Consider the following 22,562-nt stretch of genomic DNA (forward strand, 5'->3'; position numbering starts at 1 on the left):
TGAGAGTTAGAAAATTTCAACTCTTCAGACAAGGAAGCCCACATCTTCAGTGACTACTTTAATCCCCAAGCACATAGATAAGTTATTAGGGTAGCAACAGTCTGAAATGTTGCATCCTCTCCCTCTCCCTCTCCCTCTCCCTCTCCCTCTCCTTTTCCTCTCCCTCTCCTCTCCCTCTAGTCTCGTTTTCTTCATACTATTGCCACCAGGCCATCCTTTCCATTCCAATTATTTAATTATTGTTGACCCTAGACATAGCTAGACTAAATATGAATGAATTCAATACACTGAAGTTCTAGTTCCAAATTTAAGTATTAATCTTGTTACTCGCTCTGTCAATTGATTTATTTTTTTGTAAAGCAATTTGATATTATTTGCCTAAGAATAAAATACCAGGAAAAACAAAAGGAGCAGAAGAAGGAACATTTAGTCCAGACTAGATTAGCATGTATTATTTTCCTTTGGGAGTAAGAATAAAATAATTGTAAAATAGTGTTTATAATTACCACATTGGATAAAGGTCAAATAAAAGCCAAGCTTTATTATAATAGCTTCATTTCACAAATTAAAGAGAAATCAATACAATTCATTAATAGTGATTTAGGTCCCTGGATCTCTCTGAGGTACTTATAGGGCCCCCATTAACACAGTGTCTGAACACTTACAAATCTTTAATGTATTTATCTTTCCAACACTGCTGCAGCTAGATTTCTAATCCTTATTTCATTTTGCATTGGAGCACATCCCAAAAAGTGTGGGGAATTGTAAATGAAGGAGAGAGATTAAACCATCCTGTGTCCTAGGACACTCTGTCTTTAGTAAATCATTGAATCATACAATGATAGAACAAAGCAAGTTGGAAGAGGTGTCAAGAGGTCCAATGTCCAGATCAAAATGGGGTCATCTTTGGGTTCAGACTAGGTTCTTCAGGGATTTACACAGCTGGATCTTAAAAATCTTCAATGATGAACACCACAAAGCATCCTCTGCCAAAGTCTGACTGTCCTAATGCAGGAAAACCTATACCAGTACTCTGCTCTGGACTGAGGACATAGTGTATGACATACCATATTCTGTATGAGCTCTAAAAGTTTAATGTTTTTGTCTCAGGGAATATGGGCAAAAGTTACCTATGTAATTACATAGAGCTCTGACTTTTAACCCTGAAATTAGAATTACCCATGTAGAAAGCTCAGATTCCCAGCCTGAGAAGTAAAAGGATCAGTTTTAGCCATCATTGTTGTAGCTACAGTTCTCCTAATCCCAGGGAGAAATTCACAAGTAAATGTCACAGCCAAGGGGATCTACATCTCTTCTATGGCATGTCACTCTTGAGTAGTTTATGATGGAAAGGCACCTGCCTGACTTCTCCAGGTCCCTTCTACAGGCACTTTATTATCCCAGACCTGGCCTTTCCAAGGCATGAAAATGCCACAGGGCAATTACAATTACTGAAATTCAACACTGACCTGAACGGTGCTAAAGTACCCTGAGCTTTGTGCCAACATTGGGAGGAGCACTGCCCACCAAAGCTGGTTGGAAGTCGATGCTACGCTGTGCAGAAGTTCACATTTCCTTGCAATTATAAGTTGAAAATCTGACTGAGCAAAGCCAGATTTTGCCACATCATGAAGGCAAAGAAACTTGGAAATATATGTATGTGATAAGTGTAAAACATGTAGACAGTGTTTCTGTTTGCATCCCCAAGTAAAGGGTGCAATAAAGAGGAAGGTGGTGAGGATTTATGATAATAGCTTGCTCTGATGTTTATAATTTTCAGAACTATTCTGTTACAAAGCAAAATGGAATGAAAACATTTTAGAATTTGGAGGAATATTTCTATTTCAAAATAAGTGCCTAAATGCATGCCCTTCTATTTTGGTGGGTTTTTTGTTTGGTGTTGGTATTTTTGGGTGGTTTTTTCCCTCTTTTTTTCTTTTTTTTTGGTTTGTTTTTGGTTTGTGTGTGTGCTTGTTGTTTGTTTTCTTTTGTTGTTTTTGTTTGTGGTTTTTTTTGGTTGGTTGTTCAGTTGTTTTGTTATGGGGTTTTTGTTTGATGTTTTTTGTTTTGTTGTATATAGAATAATTTTTAGTATCAGAGCCAACCTTAGAATCTGTGGAGAACTAAGCAAAATTCTAATAAAATGTCACACTGTGATTGATATCTAGAATGAAAAATGTTCAAAGATACACTTGAAACTAAACCTTAAGAAATGCAATTAGAATTTGCTAAGGCAAGTAAATCACATGGGTCAAATTAAAAGTTAGATTTGACAAAAGAAGACACAAAGAGCTCCAGGGTGAAGTCTGCTGACAACTACAGACAGAGCAGCACACACTGAACCTTGGTAAATAAAGGAATACAGTAAAGTGCATTGATTTTTATCAATTATAAGGATATGCAAGGAAAAGCAGAATACACACAGTGTGGGCAAAGGATGACAATACTACCTTTAGCTCCAAGGAATTCTTTACAGAAGAATGAGGTATACCTTAAGATGGATGGAATAGTTGTCAAAGAACAAACAGAGGATTTATTAACTTTAAGGTACATGGGTTCATAAGCCAATATGTCACTGAGATTGTAATAGCAGTCCAGGAATAAATAAATAAAATAAATAATAATAAAAACCCCCACACAGCAAATGTCAATAATAAGAGGTGAACATAAAAACATAGGATTTAAAGTGAAGAGCGTCTCACCAAGAAGGCAAACAAAAGCTCTCTGTAAATAATAAACTTGAGAAAAATGCAGTACAATACAGGATTTCACCAAGAGCAAAAATACCCAGTATACAAGGAGCAATTATTCAATTCCTGTTTTGTTCTCAAAACGTACACTTGTTGGAGGGATAAAAAGAATAAAACAAAAGAGGAAGCATGTGATAAAATCTTGTAATACAAAGAAGCTTTCTGGAGCATATACTCAGAAACTTATACTTTGAGACCATTTATATTTACTTCAGGAATTTATTTGTGTTTCAAAGACAGATTGGTATGGTTTGCAAGGAAAAAGTGTTTAGCACCTAGTCCAATGCTGTTGGCCAATATTGGAATTAAGATACACTCACAGAATCTGGAGCTGAGAAGATGATAGATAAGTATCAGATTTTGGGTGCAAAACAGAAGACTAGCCCAACTGCCCCAAATTTCACATACAGCATGCTAGGAAACAGTCACAGTTGCTGCTCGAAATAGAGTTACTATCTGTGTCATCTCTGAGATCACCACACTTATGCCTCATTCACTCAACCAGCAATTCTTAGCAAGATTTAACTGTTAAGAGCTCAGTTCCTAAACCATAGCCTTGGAGCTGCAAAAACCCACAAGACTGCCTTCAGAGAAAGGTATGTTTGTTAGAATACAAGGACATAAATGAGAAATAACTAGTTCTATGACAGTTTCTGGAAGAGGAAAAAACCCAGAGAAAAATCTAGCATTTCTTCATCCCACCCTAAAATTTAAAACAGAATAAACTCTGATGCAGAAAGCAAATGTGAGTGATCTCAAATATTTTTCTCTTCCTGAGTTTGCACATATTTGATATCCCTTTGGTCTGTCAGCTTTACAGGCGGTCACAGATTTTGTTCTACAGACAATCTGTTGCACACAAATGCAGTAATTTTTTAATGATGCAGAAAATATTAAGACAGACGATTTTTTGCAGCATAGAGGGTGAAAAGTAGTAGAGGAACATAACTGGGAGTTTCTGTCAGCTCTGACAGGGTCAGACTTACCAGAATAGCACAAAACAGGGAAAAACGTAACGTGAAATACACCTTGAAGAGATGTTGACACAGCAAGGTGCACACAGAGATCACAGGTAAAGTTCAGATAATCATTAATCTTGTCTCAGTAGGCAATGGAAGGATGCAAAGACTCCCAGAAAGTACAAACAAAACAAAATGCTTGCTCTATAGCAAGGCACCACAAAAATGTCCACGGGAGACAGAATTTAGTTCTAAATCTAGGGAAGCCAAATGAGTTGATTAATAAATCCACAGTCATGAAAGACCATGAAGTCTTTGTTGTTGAGACTCCACTGAGAAGAAAATTGACATTACCTCTTCACATCAATACAGCCAAAACTGGAAAGAAGAGATTTATGTATCTTTATTGAAACAGGATGCTGCAATTCTTGTGAAATGCAAAGCTCTTTAGTATATGGAGTAAGAAATTATTCACTTACAGCAAGGTGGAGTCAGATGGAACTGACCATAAAATACTAATGATTTGGTAAAGTGGATTGAGGCAATAGCCTATGTTTATGACCATATTAAATTGATCATTTGGTTGACATATGATGCATATCTTACAGTATGTAAATATGTTTTATAAATATTCACAAACACAGAATAGTTTGTGGTTGGAAGGGACCTTAAAGGGACCTTAAAGAACACCCAGTTCCAGCTCCCTGCCATGGTCAGGGACCACTAGATCAGGTTGTTCAAAGCCCCATCCAGCCTTTCCTGAACACCTCCAGGGAGGCATTCTGCAAACTCTCTTGGCAGCCTGTTCCAGTGAATCACCATCCTCACAGGGAAGAATTTCTTTCTAATATCTAATCTAAACCTGCCTTTTGTCATCTTAAAGTGAACTATGGATTGTGACAATGGTTTAACAGCTCTCATCGTGATTTTTCTTTTCCTTGTGGCTAATTTAAATCACCCTTGTTGCATCTTGTTCTCATCACTTTTTTTTTTTCATCTCCTGTGCACCTCTGAGAAGACCCTGGTGCTGTTTTCTCTGCAATCCATAATTAGGTAGTAGTGATTAGACTATCCATTAGACTTCTGTCCTTCAGACTAAGGAGAACCAGCTTCCTCAGTCTCTAGGTCATGTACCTCGTAAACCCACCGCCTACCACTCATACCCAATTTTCCCTATGAATTCTCAAGTTACAAACTGAATTCAGACCTGACTGAAACTTGGTGGGTACTGACAGGCACTCACTGCCACAACTGACTGACTTTCTTATTCGCAGCATGCACTCTACTAACTGTTAACATAAAGAATAAGATACTGTTTAGTTGCATTCATATGGCATTTTTAAGGTGTTACAATGACAATACATTTGAAGGATATACCAAGACTGTTATAAACTGAAAAGCCTTAAAAACTATATTTCATTTACAGTAATACATCATTCTTAGAGCTATTAACAATGTTATAATGCTCTTAAATCTGTTTAGGCTCATCAGAAGCTAAAAAAATCCTGAAACAAAACAAAATCAAGACTCCAGAAAACTGGTCCAGTAAGAAATTAGATTTTTTTGTTTGGAATTTTATTTTTTGTTCTGCCTCTCCTGGATTTTTATTCTCACTTTCTTGACAAAATTTAAATTAAGATAATGATTTCCAAAGTAGTGATCACTATGTCACATCTATAGTGGGATAAAAAATAAAATCTGAAAGTGGCCCATGGAGTGACAAAACAACCACCTCTATCTTGTGTGGTCTAATGAACTGGTGGAGAACAATAAAGTGTCAAAATAATAAAGTGTCTCCTAATAAGAAGGTTAAAAATTAGTATTTAGTATTTAGATGTTAGTGCAGTTAAATTACAGAATGTAAATAAAGATGTTGTTCATTAGAAAATTGACAGCAAAACCAAGAACATTCTTAAAGCTCATATTAAGTCTTGCAGACTAGGACATGACATGAGTAAGATACCAAAAATTGTCATGTTTTGAGGGCATGGAGTTGCTGCCAGTTCTTCAGGATGATGCTAGACTACTGACAGAGTTAAACCCCAATATCACAGTCTATAGCTCTGATGTGATGTTCTTTGTCTAAAGAGACACACTGTGGAAGGAGGGGTATCATTGCCCCAGAGCCATGGAAAAGAAATCAGAGGGTTTAAGCCCTCTTTCCCAGAAAGCTGTCTGTCAGCAGCCCAATAGCCAGAACAAGTCAGTCCTTAATTCATGGAGAATCAAATGACCTGGGGTTGCTTGAAAACATCATTGCCCACACACTGGGAGAGCACCAATTATATTGCCTCAGCTTCATCTTACAGCAGAGAATTTCTGAATATTATTTATAGAATCATAGAATCATAGAATCGATTGGGTTGGAAAAGACCTCGGAGATCATCGAGTCCAACCCTTGGTCCAACTCTAGTCCATTTACCAGATCATGGCACTCAGTGCCACGGCCAATCTGTGTTTAAAAATCTCTAGGGGTGGTGAATCTACCACCTCTCTGGGCAGCCCATTCCAATGCCTGATTACTTTCTCTGTAAAAAATTTTTTTCTGATCTCCAACTTAAATTTCCCCTGGCAGAGCTTAAGCCCATCGTGCCCCCTTGTCCTATTGCTGAGTGCCTGGGAGAAGAGACCAGCCCCCACCTGGCTAGAACTTCCCTTCAGGTAGTTCTAGACAGTGATGAGGTCACCTCTGAGCCTCCTCTTCTCCAGGCTAAACAACCCCAGCTCCTTCAGCCTCTCCCCATAGGGCTTATGCTCCAGTCCCTTCACCAGCCTTGTTGCTCTTCTCTGGACTCGCTCCAGCACCTCAATATCCTTTCTGAACTGAGGGGCCCAGAAGTGAACACAGTACTCAGGGTGTGGCCTCACCAACGCAGAGTACAGGGGAAGGGTCACTGCCCTGGGCCTGCTGGCCACGCTATTTTTGATACAGGCCAGGATCCCATTGGCCTTCTTGGCCACCTGGGCACACTGTTGGCTCATGTTGAGCTTCCTGTCAATTAGTACTCCAAGGTCCCTTTCTGCCTGGCTGCTCTCCAGCCACTCTGTGCCCAGCCTGGAGCGCTGCAGGGGGTTGTTGTGGCCAAAGTGCAGGACTCGGCACTTGGCCTTGTTGAACTTCATCCCATTGGAATCAGCCCATCTCTCAAGTCTATCCAGATCCCTCTGCAGAGCCCTCCTGCCTTCCAGCAGGTCGACACTCCCTCCCAACTTGGTGTCATCAGCAAATTTGCTGATGATGGACTCAATCCCCTCATCTAAATCATCAATAAAGATGTTAAACAGGACTGGACCCAATACAGACCCCTGGGGAACACCACTGGTGACTGGCCGCCAGCTGGATGCAGCTCCATTCACCAGCACTCTCTGGGCCCGACCCTCCAGCCAGCTCTTAATCCAGGAGAGGGTACACTTGTCCAGGCCATGGGCTACCAGCTTTTCCAGGAGTATATTATGGGAGACAGTGTCAAAGGCCTTGCTGAAGTCCAGATAGACCATATCCACAGCCTTCCCCTCATCCACCAGGTGGGTCACCTGATCGTAAAAAGAGATCAGGTTGGTCAGACAGGACCTGCCCCTCCTAAACCCCTGCTGGCTGGGTCTAATCCCTTGTCCATCCTGAAGGTGCTGTGTGATTGCACTCAGGATGAACTGCTCCATAACCCTGCCAGGCACGGAGGTCAGGCTGACAGGCCTGGAGTTGCCAGGGTCCTGCTTGCAGCCCTTTTTGTGGATTGGGGTGACATTGGCCAACCTCCAATCATCTGGGACCTCCCCAGAGAGCCAGGACTGTTGGAAGATGATGGAGAGCACTTTGGCAAGCTCTTCTGCCAGCTCCCTCATCACCCTGGGATGGATCCCGTCTGGTCCCATAGACTTTTAGTGGGTGGTGCGTGATTTTGAAATATTTTCTTTCCCCAGTGGTTATTGCCATCTGGTGACAGCCTTTGTACAGCTGGTGAGACAAGAGGCAGGTAATGGTACCTTCAGGTAGTGCTTCTGAGTCCTGCCTGGAGCTACTTTCTATTGCAAGGAGGCTTGCATTACACAGAACCTGAATTGCATCAATAAGATCCTTGGCAATCTTTAAACATTGCTAGAATTATTCAAGAATGGAAACAAAATATAATTTAATCCAAGTCTTTGACCAGTGCCTAAACTGCTACATAATTCTTCCTGCTTTTGGACTTTCAAAGTGCCACATAACTGGAACTTGCTAGGAGAACATTGCTTCTGTGGATACTTCTTTTTTTATTACCCCTACTTATGAAATGAACAGAAGACATAAAATCTCTGCTTTTCCATTCATACAGAAAAAAAGGTTTTCCAATAAACTATGGTGAAAGAACAGGAACAATGATTCTACTCACCCCTTTTTCTCATTAATAGAGAAAAGATTCAGGACCTTGTCTAGTCAAACACAGTAGTAACAGAAAACTAAGAGAAAACAAGCACAGAACTGGCAGCTAATTAATTCTTGTATTTCCAGCTGAAGTTTCTGATGGGAGAAAATAACTAATCATTATTGGTTTGTTGTTTTGAATTAGAAATATGTGCAAATACTTGATTTAGGGGTGAAATTTTTTGATTTATGTTGTACTGAAGATAAATGTTATAACTTCAAAATTAGGCACTATTATGGAAACAGATGGGATTTGAAATGAACAACAATAAAGTTTACTTCCAGCATAGAAAGACTGCATGTCAGCTCTCTAGCTGAACTTTTCAGGATCATTAATAAGAATTACAACATTCTTAAATATGCAGTCTTATTGCATCAAAGTTTCCTATCGGCATCTTCTGCATCACAAGCTTTATGAACCAAGTATTGATTTGTGTAAGAACTCTACTATTATTGAACAAAAAATACAAGTAAAAAATACAAAATTATACCTCTTTTTAGCCTAATTGCAAGTAAGACTGGGTCTACCTGGGAATGTTGGGGCTTGTCTTTCCAGTTGACTATGTTTATTGAATTAAGCTGAACCCACAGAGTGAAAGGATCTGTACACATGACACGATGATTTGGTTCACAGGGCTGGAAGCAGATCAGTCCCACTGGGTTCTCGGATTTATTTCAGCACTGACCCTAAACAGCAGAATTACTGTTTAGCTTCAGTTACACAAGCACTCTCAATTTTAGGGGTATTGGTCAGGCCTCCAGGGACAAATAAAAGGACCGTCTCTTTGTGGAGAAAGATTTGCTAGGTTCTCAATCCATGCAAACAATGGCAGGTCATATTTGTCAATTTTTGTTATGGGTTCACCTAGGTGGGCCTAGATTTGGGCTCTGAAGTCTGGATTAGGCCAAAGCTGTCAGCTGACTTGAGCTGGGCTGAGCTAACAGCTGACCTCTTCTAGCCAGTAACTTTGTATTCCATACCACATTATGACATCATCTCCAGGGAAGTAGGAACCAGTGTGGGAGTGGTTAAGGCAGTCGCTTCTCAGCCCTCCTCTTGGGAGGACGCACGATGCTGTCCCAGGGGGGATGGAGAGGACCAGGCCCACCACTGGCTCACAGGGTACCTCAGGAAAGTAAAATGTGTTGTTCTGGGTCTCTCCTTCCTGCTTGGGTTTGTCTCCCTGGGGAATAAGTCTTTTCTTAAGTAATGTGTAGTTAGGACAGTAGAATTTGTGTTTGTTAAGAAGTTGAGGTGGGGAACTTGTTGTTCCAGACTTGTGTGAGTGAATATTTGTACTCTCTTCTGATTGTCTCTTTCTTTCTGTGAAAATATATGTAGTTTTAGTATACACGCGGTTTGAAGTGTTTTTTTTCTTTCCCCTCTCTTTTCCTCCCTTTCCCTGGTGTTAGGAGGGAGGCTTTTCTCTCTGTGCTTGGGGGGTTGGCAGTTGCTTATCTCAAACCAAGACAATTTTCCAAGCACAAAATTCACAAAAGTATCAAATCTGTGTTTTAAGTGTCACTTTAAGTAGCTATTGCACATGATGCAAATCAGTTTTAACATAAAAATTCACCCTTGGGCTTCTCCAAAATTAAAAAATCAGAAGAAAGCAATTTTTTTTCATTGGATTATATCTTTAAACTGCTGGAAAATATGAGGATTATGTTCTTTGCCCCTTTTCTGACAGTAATAGCAACAAAAGCCTTTCAAGAATCTGGTATCATAGATACAAATATCATCCACGTTACAAAATATCACAGTAACATTATATTTTATGGACAAAATAAAAAAAAAGAAAGCTAACAATTGCTGGAATTACGAAAGATTAACAAAGGAACAACATAAGTTTTAAAAAAAAGGAAAAAGGAAAAGCATAGTTCTTTAACCTATTTATAGAAAAGCTATTTTTCAAAGGATAGAATAAATGTAAGAAACAGATCAAAACAAGTATCTCTGAAAGAGAACAACATTCTAAAGGAAATAATCCTACTGGTAAACCAAAGTAAAAATCTGTCTGAATCACTTAACAATAATTTCAATCTTTAGTTTATTTTCTAGTCATCTTGTAATTTGAAATATATCTCAGCTAGATCCACAATGTGAAAAGCACCTCAAGGCAAAATACCTACAGATACTTGCAAGACCATAGAATATTTCATATCTCTCTCTCTAGTTATATATATAAGACAGGTTAAGAAAATTTCAGTGTACTCTTCATGGCAGAAGTGAGCGAAGCTACATTAGTTTTCAGAAGCCTTAACTTCCCTTGCTAAATTTCAAAATACACTTTCATCATCACTGAGTTCATGAAGCTTGTTCTGATTTCCAAGGCATTCTTTCAGAAGATTTTTGCAAATCAATTTTTGTTTCTTTTTCTTCTGTTGTTATCATAAGTGAGATTAAGGCCTTTTGTTTCTGTTTACTAGTTTTAATGCAACAATGTCTGAAAATCCCAATTATAAACTTACAAGAACCAATAATATTCTTCATGTTGTATAAACACATATTTAAACATTATGCCTGACCCAGAGGATTTAGAGTACAGGAAATTCTATTAAGACATTTTTTATATACTAGCCAGAGGATGATATTAGTCCAGGTTACACTATTGACTAAAGTACAACATAGAACAAATAATTTTATTTTTCTTTTTTTTTTTTTAAGCCCTGGAATGAGGATAGCATAAAATTAACTCATCTTTCCCAGGAGAGTGACAGAAGAAATCACTACTGAATTCCTGTGTAGACATTTAAACTTGCTAAAAATGGTATACGTTTTAGGGCTTCTGACTATTAATAGTTAATACTCAGCTGTCAAAACAATTCATATGTGGCATGGATGAAAAAATAACAATAATTATATTTTGTCACATATTGAGGTTTTCAAATTTCTTTTTGTTCTGTATGTTTGTAATTTCTTCTTTTCCTCATATAATAGAGCTATTCAAAACCCATGGGGTTTGAATTTCAGTATGCCATGATTTAGGTAAGTCTTGCTATTTCTCTTTTTCACCATTTTCTTTACCTCAAAACCACTCATAAGAACCAATATTACCTCCTGAAATTACATTATTCTGAAGTATTTGTACTAATTTCATTTATGCATTTCTGTTATTTTTTTTCAGTTTATCTCCTTGACTGGACAAAATTATGATCTAATCACAAAAAAAATGCTGTCAAAAGTCTTCAGCTGACTCCAGATGCTTAACCCCTTCCCCCCAACCAAATAGAAAATATATCCCTGCTTTTCTTACTTTGTTTATCTCCCTGTGTATTTCTGTGCTACAGCATTTATAAAAAGAATCACATTTGTATTAAAGACAGGGTACGGTGTGCTTCATTTTGAATAGGTTATTTGTAGCATAATAATCTTGTGAATTACCAATATGCTGCAGAGCAAGGGGAAAATGTGATTGTAAAGGGCATGATGATGATTCAATCGGGTTTGTGGCCATAATGCATCCTTTCCAACTGCCATTTCAGCCTTTGTTCTGCCTTTGTATGTATTATCCACTTGTGCTGTATATTCATACATTCTCTTCTGTGGCAGCTGTGCACTTTTTCTTTCATAAGAATGGTAATTGCTGAAGTTTGGAGTGTGCTGAGGACTATGCATGTTAGCTTTGTTTGATCCCTCTCCTGCCAGCAGCCTCATGAGGGAGTACTGAATTCCCATCCATCACACTTCCTCAGCATGAACGACTTGTATGGTCCCACCTCCCTCTGTTCCTTACTGTGCTGCTGCTTCCTGTAGCTTGTATTTGTGGGCAGCTCAACTCACCTCAATGCATATTTTCTTCCCTCTCCATCCAAAAGTTTGTTTCTGCAGCTAGTTTCTTTCTATCATATCATCTGAATTTAATAAAAATGCTTAAATATTGACATAGTCTATACATTTAAGGGATAGAAAGGGACATGTCCAAGCAGTGGTTCAGCTAATGTATATTAAAATAGAACTCATCCCCTGGCAATGCCTCTTTCCTTTCACTGACTCTGCACGGAGTCCAAGAACAAGAGTGTAAATAAGCGTAGCTGATTCACATCTTCTTTTCCCTTGTAGTACCTCAAAAATGCATTTTAAAAATTGGATTTAGGGTTCTTTCCTGTACCTCAGTCCTTGAGGCACAATTTACATTTTTAGGTAAGTTGCTACCTGAACATCAGAATTAAAGATGCTGAGTTCTTATGGTCTTTAGCCTTAGCTGCCTTCCTCTTGCCATTTCATGACAGCCTCTCATTTTCTGTACAGCCTCGTGCAGTGGAGATGAAGCAACTCTAAGCAGAGAAAAGTCACTTTTACATTAATGTGGCTGAGGGTGTCAAGGGAAAGAAAAGCAACTGAATAGGGACAGTCTTTCATTGCAGTTATGTAGGAAGCAGAGAGGACACCCACCAGTCAATGCTAAGATGTCTCTGTTGAGGGGATTATGCTTTTTTTATTTTATTTTTCTTGAAATGAGTGATTCAATACAACTTTAAGTTTTTACATTGGGTTTTGTATGATCTGATGACTAGATAGAAACTGCCATGTTGCAGTGCTCCTGTCATTTGCTATCAGATCTTTTTCTTTCCCTGTTTTTTTTTTTTTGTTTGTTTTTTTGGTCTGCTTGTAGATCCCATGAAGGCTTCTAATTAGCTCTTCTCATTGTAAGAAAGTGCCTAATTACAACTCATCATTCATCAGTACAATACTTGAAAAGGTTTTTTAATAAATAGCATATGATGGTTTTCATCATTTCTAGTTCAGCCTTTCAATTAGCACATCTGTGTGGACAAGCCAAGGTGAAAAGCAACAGACATGGAACGAATGAGGGAACTGGGTTAGTCCTGCAGCTTTCACTAGCTATTTTTAATCAAACAAAAATAATTACGCAGAGGCACAAAACTCATTGATTTTATCAATTTAGTAGTTAAAAGCCTTTACAACTTATACACCATGGCACAGTAAAGTGCAAGGAGTAAATTGACTTCCTGTTCTTTGCAAGAGGTGAAAATATGAATGTTGAGTTTGAGCACAGTGTTATTTATGCACTAATATCAAAATTACAGCTATGTGCTGCGTGTGTCACTTCACAGTTGGAAATCAAATTATACTCCTGCTGGAATATTGGCACATTGGTATCAGCTATAGCAGCTGCTTTGCCTTTTCTGACTTTTCTTACTGTTGCTGCTAATGAAAAAGGAGGCTGCTGTCACTGCTCTCAACAGCACTGTTTTTCTCTTCACTTGAAAAGCAAGCAGACAGTCTGGGTCTTCTCATGGCAGAAAAGGAAAGGAAGATTTAATTGCTGCTGAAGTGCTTGTACAAAAGGTCACCAAACAATATAAGTTCTTATTTGGTACTGAACTTTAAAATGAAGAATTAAGGATTGTTTGAAGGGATCCAGCAGTTCATTGATGTACCAGATCTTCAGTATACAGAAAAGAAGGAGAAAGAAAGCTAAACTTGATGGGAGTTTCCTAGCAGGCCACATACAAAATTACCAGCCATCTGTAAAGGAGATGCTCATGGAGCCAGTTTAAGGAAATAACTACAATTGCTCACCCATGGCCTAATACAAGCACAGAAGAAGGAGCACTGAGTGACTTATTATGCAGAAGCTGTTGGTCTTTAACGCAAAATAATTATGTATTGACAAAGGCACAACTTCTCAAAGGTGGTATGAGGTACTAACTTATAAGTACCTAAATACTTGTAAGTCTTCCAAACCCATCCTGGCCCTAGGGAATAGCAAATATGAAGAAAGTCTCTGTCTCATTAAGTAAATTCCAGACCTTCTGGTGTTAAATCAATGATTAATTTAAAACATGGACTAGCATTGTCTTGGAAGCAATGCCAAAAGATAAACTGAGTTTCTTTACAAACATGTAATTTTAAATTCATGTTGAACATAAAAAGAAACCTGCTCCTTACCTGAGGGATTTTGCCTGCTTCCCATTAATAAAAATCATCTGTGTAATCAATATCATGATAAGACAAATATTGTGTTTTGACATTTAAATTTTCTCTTGAATTAAGGAAGGTTAAATTACTATTATTTTACTATTATTATTTTACTTTATCTCTGAGACTCCTTTATTGTATTATCATTGCTCTTATTTTTCTCGGAATTCAAGAGACAAGTGACACCGCATGAGGAATGCATGTTTGTTATAGTGGATAGGTATTTTCAGAAATAAAGGCTTATTTTATTTCCAGAGTAAATCAATTCCTTTATTTCCAGAGCAAATCAATCCCACCGCCTCTCCAACTCACATACTTTTTTCTTGCTTCTTTAAGTGTTATCCCTACTCAAGGATTTTGTGATATGTACTGTATCTTGGCAACATGCCGTGAAAGAAAGGCAGGGTCTTAACTTGGTAGGAATAAAAGCTGAAATCATTGGCAATGTTCTGATTTACACCAAGTAAGTATTTAATATAGGAAATTGAAATGGCTTTTACTATTTATCCACCATTCTATCCAGACAGGATTATATAATTCCTGATTTTAAAGATATCAAACATGTTTGGCAGCAATAGCATGTCTGCTTTTGTACTAGTGGACCCAAACCAAACTTCAGGGAAAACTTGCTTCTGTTTCTTGTGTGCTGTTTCTTGTGTACTGTATTGTGCACCTTTTCCTTTGTGCTAGATCAAAAAATCTGAAAAAGCACCTGAAAATGTTTGTTCCTTTAGCTCAAAAACTCCAGCAGGTTCAGTCCTTGTTCATAATCACTATCCTAGTCCTTAAAGACATTTTTATGACTTTATTGGCTTCTGCCCTCTTCCATTTCACAACCCCGTTTCTGGACGTTATTCGGTGCTTGTAACCTGACAGGATCATCTATGCTGATGTGTCACATTATTCCACAGTATTGCATCAGTAATTACATCACCAAACACAGCCTTCTGAGTTCAACTTTACATATATGAATTCATACCCTGCCTATAGATCCTGGGATTTCTGTGGTATCAGGGGAGAAATCAGCACCTCAATTTAATAAAAATTTATTTCTCTTTCAGTCAGTTACATGTCCACAGTTAATAAACTCTTCACTTGAAAAAAATCTGGGAAAATAAAAATCCACTGAATTACAGAGAAGACTGTAATACTGCCTTATACTCCCCAGTAAATGAATGTACTTGTATTCAAACACTAACTAACATGAAGGTAGATGGAGCTGATGAACATCCAGGTTATGCCCAGAATTTCTGTACATGCCATATGTCAATTGAAACTTTTTCTCATCTTCTTCTTACCCCAATTAACACAGATCTTAGAAGATGGAATAAAGAATCTATTGTATTTAAATGCAGGTTTTAATCCTTTCTGATGACTAATCTGGGCTGTAGTTCTATCATTTATTTTAGTAGAATTCTAAAATCCTTATGAGCTTTGCATTTTCAGCTCCCGGCCCTTAGATCCGGTTGATGGTTGGTCAATGCATCTTGATCTGAAGCTTGTTTAAGTCACGTAGTTCGTAACTGCATAAAATTGCCACCTATATGTAAACTATCCTCAACAAAAACAGTGGCAGGCATGACCAGTCACATGAGACAACCACATGAAAAACAGTGTTTTTTTATTCTGTTGGGGTGAGTATGAAAGGAATCTTATGGAAAATGTGTAGAAAATAGGAGAAGGATGGATTGTTACTATGGTGAGGAAAAAAGAGTTTTCAAATGAATTCACATTTTTCCAAATCTTAACATATGATCTAAACCAAACTCAGTCCTTACAACTGATAAAAGTGTCTATACTTCTAGAACCCAGTGAATTGACCCTGCCCACAACATATCTTTTCCTCTATTATTATTCTCTATTATTTCTGTCTTCCTCAACTTGAATAAACAAAGTTTCCAAGCAGAGAATAGTATTAAAGCACCAGCCCCATAAGTAGCTTTGTCAGCATCTCTTTCCCCTTTGACCCACGAGGATGATTCTAGGTGTATATTCTAGAGAGTTTGTTGATCTTTTAATGCTAATTAGCCTTTGATTAGAATCTGAGAATCAAGATAACTGGACCGGACTTTCCCACCATTTATTGATGAATTAAGTAAAGGCATCTAGATGGAATTTAGTGTTGTAAGTGTACCATGTAAAAAGGCAAGTATGTCTGGGGTAAACAGACTCCTGCATAGTAAAGAAATAAAATGCAGCCCTCCTTACAGTGACCTGATTTTCAGAATGGATGAAAACCCACAGCTCTAAGTGATTTTAGTGCTGCATTTTTGTATACTCACCTAGAGTAAAAAGCACATATGCTAAAGCAGGATTAGAACAAAGTTTGTGCAATCTTACAAAATGGAAAAAACCTATAGTGTTACATCTTTTGAGGTCTCAGGTCACATAATTCCATCAAAGTTATGAATACTTTGACAATTTATACCAAACAATGAACCTACTTTTTCAGTTTTCCTGTTTGTAATTAACCTATAGGTATTTCATCATTGAGTAGTACTTATTTTTTTTCTTTATTAAACCTGCTTTGACACACTGACAAAGTCACTAATTGCCTCTAGATAATCAAAAAAAGAAAAAAGTTGTAAGTAGAAAAGAACTCAGGAATGATTTTTTTTCAAAGCTGATTGAGACAGAATAATTTACACCAAGAGAGACAAAACAAAAGCTGCAAGACTGTTTTTAAAATTACACATGTGGTGTTTCCATTTTAGAGGAAAAAGGTGTATCAGCAGGTGCTAATCTTGTACAAATAGCATGCATCTCGCCACAATAGGATTGCTTTGACTGGCATGGATAAACAGTCAGACCTAAATCCAATCTTATAAAATAAATGAAACCATTGTTAAATGATAAATGGATACATCATGGGTTAAAAACTTGCTGAAAAAGGTTCTTCTGCTGCTTTAAAAAAACCCATAATATTCTATAAAGTTGTCAGAAGAATGGTACTTTTTTCTTACTTAATTTTGTCTGGCTGTGACAGAGTCATTCTTGATATAATTACACATTTTTTTAGTAACCTCAAAGGATATTTTAAGAAACTGCAGTGTATTTGCTATAGCCATAAAAGTCACATATTTTTTATACATGAAAGGTAAATACATCCCCCCTACCTTTATCAGTAGCATTAATCTTCACTATCTCTAAACATCTTCAGTATAGACAAGTTACAAGAGTTGCCAAGTGTAACCAAAGAAAATTCAGCACTGTTGGAATTTTTCATCTTTCTCATTTGTCCTGTTGTAAAGAAGCAGTGGAGGATGGAAGAAATTGTCCCTCAAGAGTGAAAGGTGAGATCCCAACCCAACTGCAAATGAACAGTAAGGCATACAGAACAGAAAGGCAATATTCTCAGTTCAATTTTTAAATGACCAAATATGATCGATTTTATGTAAATCAACCCCATCACTGCAGGTGAGGGATGACCAGTGCTGAAGTAATTTAGCATAAATATGAAAAACTTGATTTTTGAAAATTGGAAAGAAAATAACACATGAGTGTTTAGTGTTTTCTTTATGTTTGTGAAGAATTTTCATACAGCTTCAGCTATTTATCAATACTTTAGTCTAACCATATATACAACATTTTATTTCAAAAATACTGGTCAAATGTTATACTTTTTAGATTAGTGGTCAAAAAGTTTGGGAGAGTGGTCAGTTTTTATTGCAAAGAAACCAAAACATATTGGGTTTGATGTTTTCAAAAGACTGAAAATAAACATAATAATGAAAGGCATTGTTTCTACTAAAACAAGATGTCTCATTTTACATGGAGTTTATGCAGATTTTTTTTTGTTGTTAATCAGAACTCTTTCTAAGCAAAGTAGATACCTTTTGAAAGGTATATCCTTTAAAAATTGGAAATGTTGAATTGACACTGTTACTTTTTGTTGCCTGATGTAAACTGCAGAGCAGAACCTAAGCAGCAATGCTTGATTAGGAGAATAATCATTAATATCAGCTTTAAGGAGACTTTCTCTGCAAGCTTCAAATGCTTCCATCGGCTCTGTGTAAGACTTTCACATACTCAAAGCTGAAATAATATTATTTTTAGGCCTAACTGGTAACCATTGTGCAATTTGTCTATTGAAGAGAACAAGAGGAGAGTTGTTTCAGAAAGAGATCACAGAATGGCTGAATGGTTGAGGTTGGAGGGTACCTTGAGGAGTACCTGGGTCCAAACCTTCCACTCAAGTAGAGCCACCCAGGCCCCAAGGCACAAGCCCTATGGGGAGAGGCTGAGGGAGCTGGGGTTGTTTAGCCTGGAGAAGAGGAGGCTCAGAGGTGACCTCATCACTGTCTATAACTACCTGAAGGGAAGTTCTAGCCAGGTGGGGGCTGGTCTCTTCTCCCAGGCACTCAGCAATAGGACAAGGGGGCACGATGGGCTCAAGCTCTGCCAGGGGAAATTTAAGTTGGATATCAGAAAAAAATTCTTTCCAGAGAGAGTAATCAGGCATTGGAATGGGCTGCCCAGAGAGGTGGTGGATTCACCATCCCTAGAGATTTTTAAACGCAGATTGGACGTGGCACTGAGTGCCATGATCTGATAAATGGACTAGAGTTGGACCAAGGGTTGGACTCGATGATCTTGGAGGTCTTTTCCAACCCAATCGATTCTATGATTCTATGATTCTATGATTCTATTGCATGGTTGCTGAGAGGCAGCAGGACCCCCTCAAATTTAAATCACTGCTCCCAATTTCGCATAATCAGCACATTTGCTGAGGGTCCACTCTACTCCAGTATTAATATTTAATGTGTAAATGATCACAGTGTTTAAGTGCTTATGGAACTATTTTCTGTATCATCATTCCTGAAAATATAAATATAGATTTTTTTGCATCCCATTGAATAAGTTGTTTGGGTTTTTTCTTTTTTAATGTTTGGTATTATAAATAGCCCAAATATGGAATGCTATATAATGTAAAAAAACTAACAAAACAAAAATAGGGGAATGGAACTTGGGGAAAAAAATGGAAGCTGAGGTTTGGACTGGGTTTACAATTCATTCAATCAGTTATTTCTCTTTCAGACTTTTTTTTTTTTGCATGACCATTAGGGATGCCTTGTTAACTTATTGAAAATTGTCCAGAAACAGTTGTTAAAATCTGTAGATTTTATACTACTATTTTGCAATAGAACTCATTCTTCATAAAATCATAGAATCATAGAATCGATTGGGTTGGAAAAGACCTCGGAGATCATCGAGTCCAACCCTTGGTCCAACTCCAGTCCATTTACCAGATCATGGCACTCAGCGCCACGTCCAATCTGTGTTTAAAAATCTCTAGGGATGGTGAATCCACCACCTCTCTGGGCAGCCCATTCCAATGCCTGAGCACTCTCTCTGGAAAGAATTTTTTTCTGATATCCAACTTAAATTTCCCCTGGCAGAGCTTGAGCCCATCGTGCCCCCTTGTCCTATTGCTGAGTGCCTGGGAGAAGAGACCAGCCCCCACCTGGCTAGAACTTCCCTTCAGGTAGTTCTAGACAGTGATGAGGTCACCTCTGAGCCTCCTCTTCTCCAGGCTAAACAAGCCCAGCTCCCTCAGCCTCTCCCCATAGGGCTTGTGCTCCAGTCCCTTCACCAGCCTTGTTGCTCTTCTCTGGACTCGCTCCAGCACCTCAATATCCTTTCTGAACTGAGGGGCTCAGAACTGAACACAGTACTCAAGGTGTGGCCTCACCAATGCAGAGTACAGGGGAAGGATCACTGCCCTGGTCCTGCTGGCCACGCTATTTTTGATACAGGCCAGGATCCCATTGGCCTTCTTGGCCACCTGGGCACACTGTTGGCTCATGTTGAGCTTCCTGTCAATTAGTACTCCAAGGTCCCTTTCTGCCTGGCTGCTCTCCAGCCACTCTGTGCCCAGCCTGGAGCGCTGCAGGGGGTTGTTGTGGCCAAAGTGCAGGACCCAGCACTTGGCCTTATTGAACCTCATCCCATTGGAATCAGCCCATCACTCAAGTCTATCCAGATCCCTCTGCAGAGCCCTCCTGCCTTCCAGCAGGTCGACACTCCCTCCCAACTTGGTGTCATCAGCAAATTTGCTTCATATTGCATAGTAAAAGACACATTATAAAGTTTCATATATTAGATGTCGTAAGTATGCAACAGATTACAATGTAGCAGCAGTAGCAACTGGCAATATAAAATGAAAGACAGGTAAAATAAAAAACCTTTACTCACATGAGATGATAGATATCTCCTTTCTGTAAGGACAGAGATGAGGAAGTTCACCGTTTGTCAAAATATTATGCCACCTAAAGGTATGCCATATTACTTTTTAATCCAAATATATATTCACATATATACTATACTCTATGACACTCAACCATTGCATGAAAGGTTAACTATAAACATTAAATACCTTTTACATTTACTGCTTTTTTCAGCTGTACATTCCCACTGAAACTGAAGTCCAGTGTGTTTGCTTTCTTTTTCCCCTGTTTGTTTGCTTTTTGTTTTTTTTCCTCGCCTCATGTTTTAAAACATTAATAAGTATTTCCCCTAAAATATCCCAGAATCAATGATTCCGCATATGTTTTTTAAAGTACTGAATTATTTAAATGTTTCTACATGCAGTGTTATACCTGCAATTAAAGGTACAGTTTTTTAAACTTCAGGAAGGGTCTCTTTTTCAGATCATTATGTTTGTAAGACACCCTAATTAGTGCTAGTGATCTTCCATAAGGTGTATTTAAACACAGAAGAGTAATATTGTTATAATAATAAGAAAAATCTGAGATGATATTCAATACTTAAAAGTTTTGAAACTTTTAATCTTCATAATAACAACTTTGGTTAATAATTTAAATAAACATAGTAAACTAAGTATTCCAGACACTAAAGTCTGTCTTTTTCACAAAGATTATCACACTTCTAGTACAAAAGTAGCTACATGTATGGAGAATAATTTTATCATATTGCAATGTATATTCTGACTCAGTGATGCTCTTCTCTACAGTGCAATAAAGCAGACAGCAATGTAAGTCATTTAGTCCAATACAAACATAATGAAAGAACGGACAAACCAATGTGAAGGATGAATAAGAATGACAGCAATGTATTCTATTTTGACAGATTAAACATGGTAAAATCTTTATACTAGAAAATATCTGAAGTGTGATATGGTCTCAGAGGGAAAAATGATTTTCTGAGCCCTCAGGAAATAGTTTATTAGTAGATGTGAAATAACCCTTGCAAATGTAAGAGAGTGAACCTTTTATTAAACATTATTGTATTAAATATATTTCACTTCCCTTTTTAATTTATTTAAATCTCTGTTCAACAAATAAAGGTCAAGAACCTCTACTGGACTTCAATCAACCATGTGAAAGAGTTTAAACTTATCAACCTTACTGAGTTTAATTTAGGCATAAATTGAAAATCTGAGTTTCGACAGGACATAGTTCTTTAGGAATCTGTACCCGTTGTCCAACTATGACTTGGACAATGTTGACCTGGAACTTCTGTAGTGTCCTAGTTCAGCAGGAGGGACCAGCTAACCCTGTGTGGGGGTGATCAAAGCTGTGTATTCTACCCCCTCTATTCATTCCCCAAGGTCAATGGGCCATTAGCAGCAGCTGCCCAGGGAGCCATTATCACCTTCACACCCAGCCTGAGGGGGGCGGAGCTCCTAATGGGCCATCAACAGTTCAATACCCCCTGGCTCCCAGAGTTAATCACCCATTGTGTGAGTCCCCGCCCAGGGGGAGGGACTGAGAGCTCCCTGAGGGTACATAAGGGGTGGGTAAGAAGACCTCGGGAACCTCTTGTCGGATCCAGAGGAGCAGCAGGACCTCGACAGGAGGAGATCACCGCTCTCGCCCAGACCACAGCCCTCGCCTGCACCAACAGGTTTTTCTTTTCCTTTTGCTCTGGACTTGGGGGAGCCACAGGGGTCTCAGCACAAGGGCAAACAAACCCCCTTGGGTTTGTGCCCCAGGACACTGGGTTATACTGCTGGGTTTTTGTGAGTTGAAAGCAATTTCCCTTGTGTGTCAGTGTTGTTATTGTAATATTATTATTAAATTTTAGGTCTGACTTATAATCTCTCTCGTGGTGAGTTCATTTCCCCTGCTGGTTCACCTTTAAACCAGCACATGTAGCAAGTTTATTTGCAAAAATTCTAAAACTTAAAATTTTAAGAATGTTGTGATATATATTTGCAGCTCAGTACAAAGTAAAGGGGAAGGAAACAGTTAAGGAGATTACAGGAGAGAACATTGTTCCTTGGAGAAGTGAAGACTCGTGATCAACACACTTCTAAAGCATGTGAGAGATACTTAGGTCATGCTTCAGAAGATGAAAAATTACGTTTGGAGAAATGCAATAAAATCTGAAATAATTTATAGCGTTTAATAAAATAATGTGGCATCATCTTTATTTTCATGATTCAACAAGAATCTCTGTATCTAAACCTAAATCATAAAGTCTTGAATAACAAATCAGTTTTTTTCTGAAGTGATTAATATCTTCTGTGGAGATGGGTAGTA

This window comes from Pithys albifrons, chromosome 2 (assembly GCF_047495875.1).
Source record: "Pithys albifrons albifrons isolate INPA30051 chromosome 2, PitAlb_v1, whole genome shotgun sequence".
Lineage (NCBI taxonomy): Eukaryota > Metazoa > Chordata > Aves > Passeriformes > Thamnophilidae > Pithys > Pithys albifrons.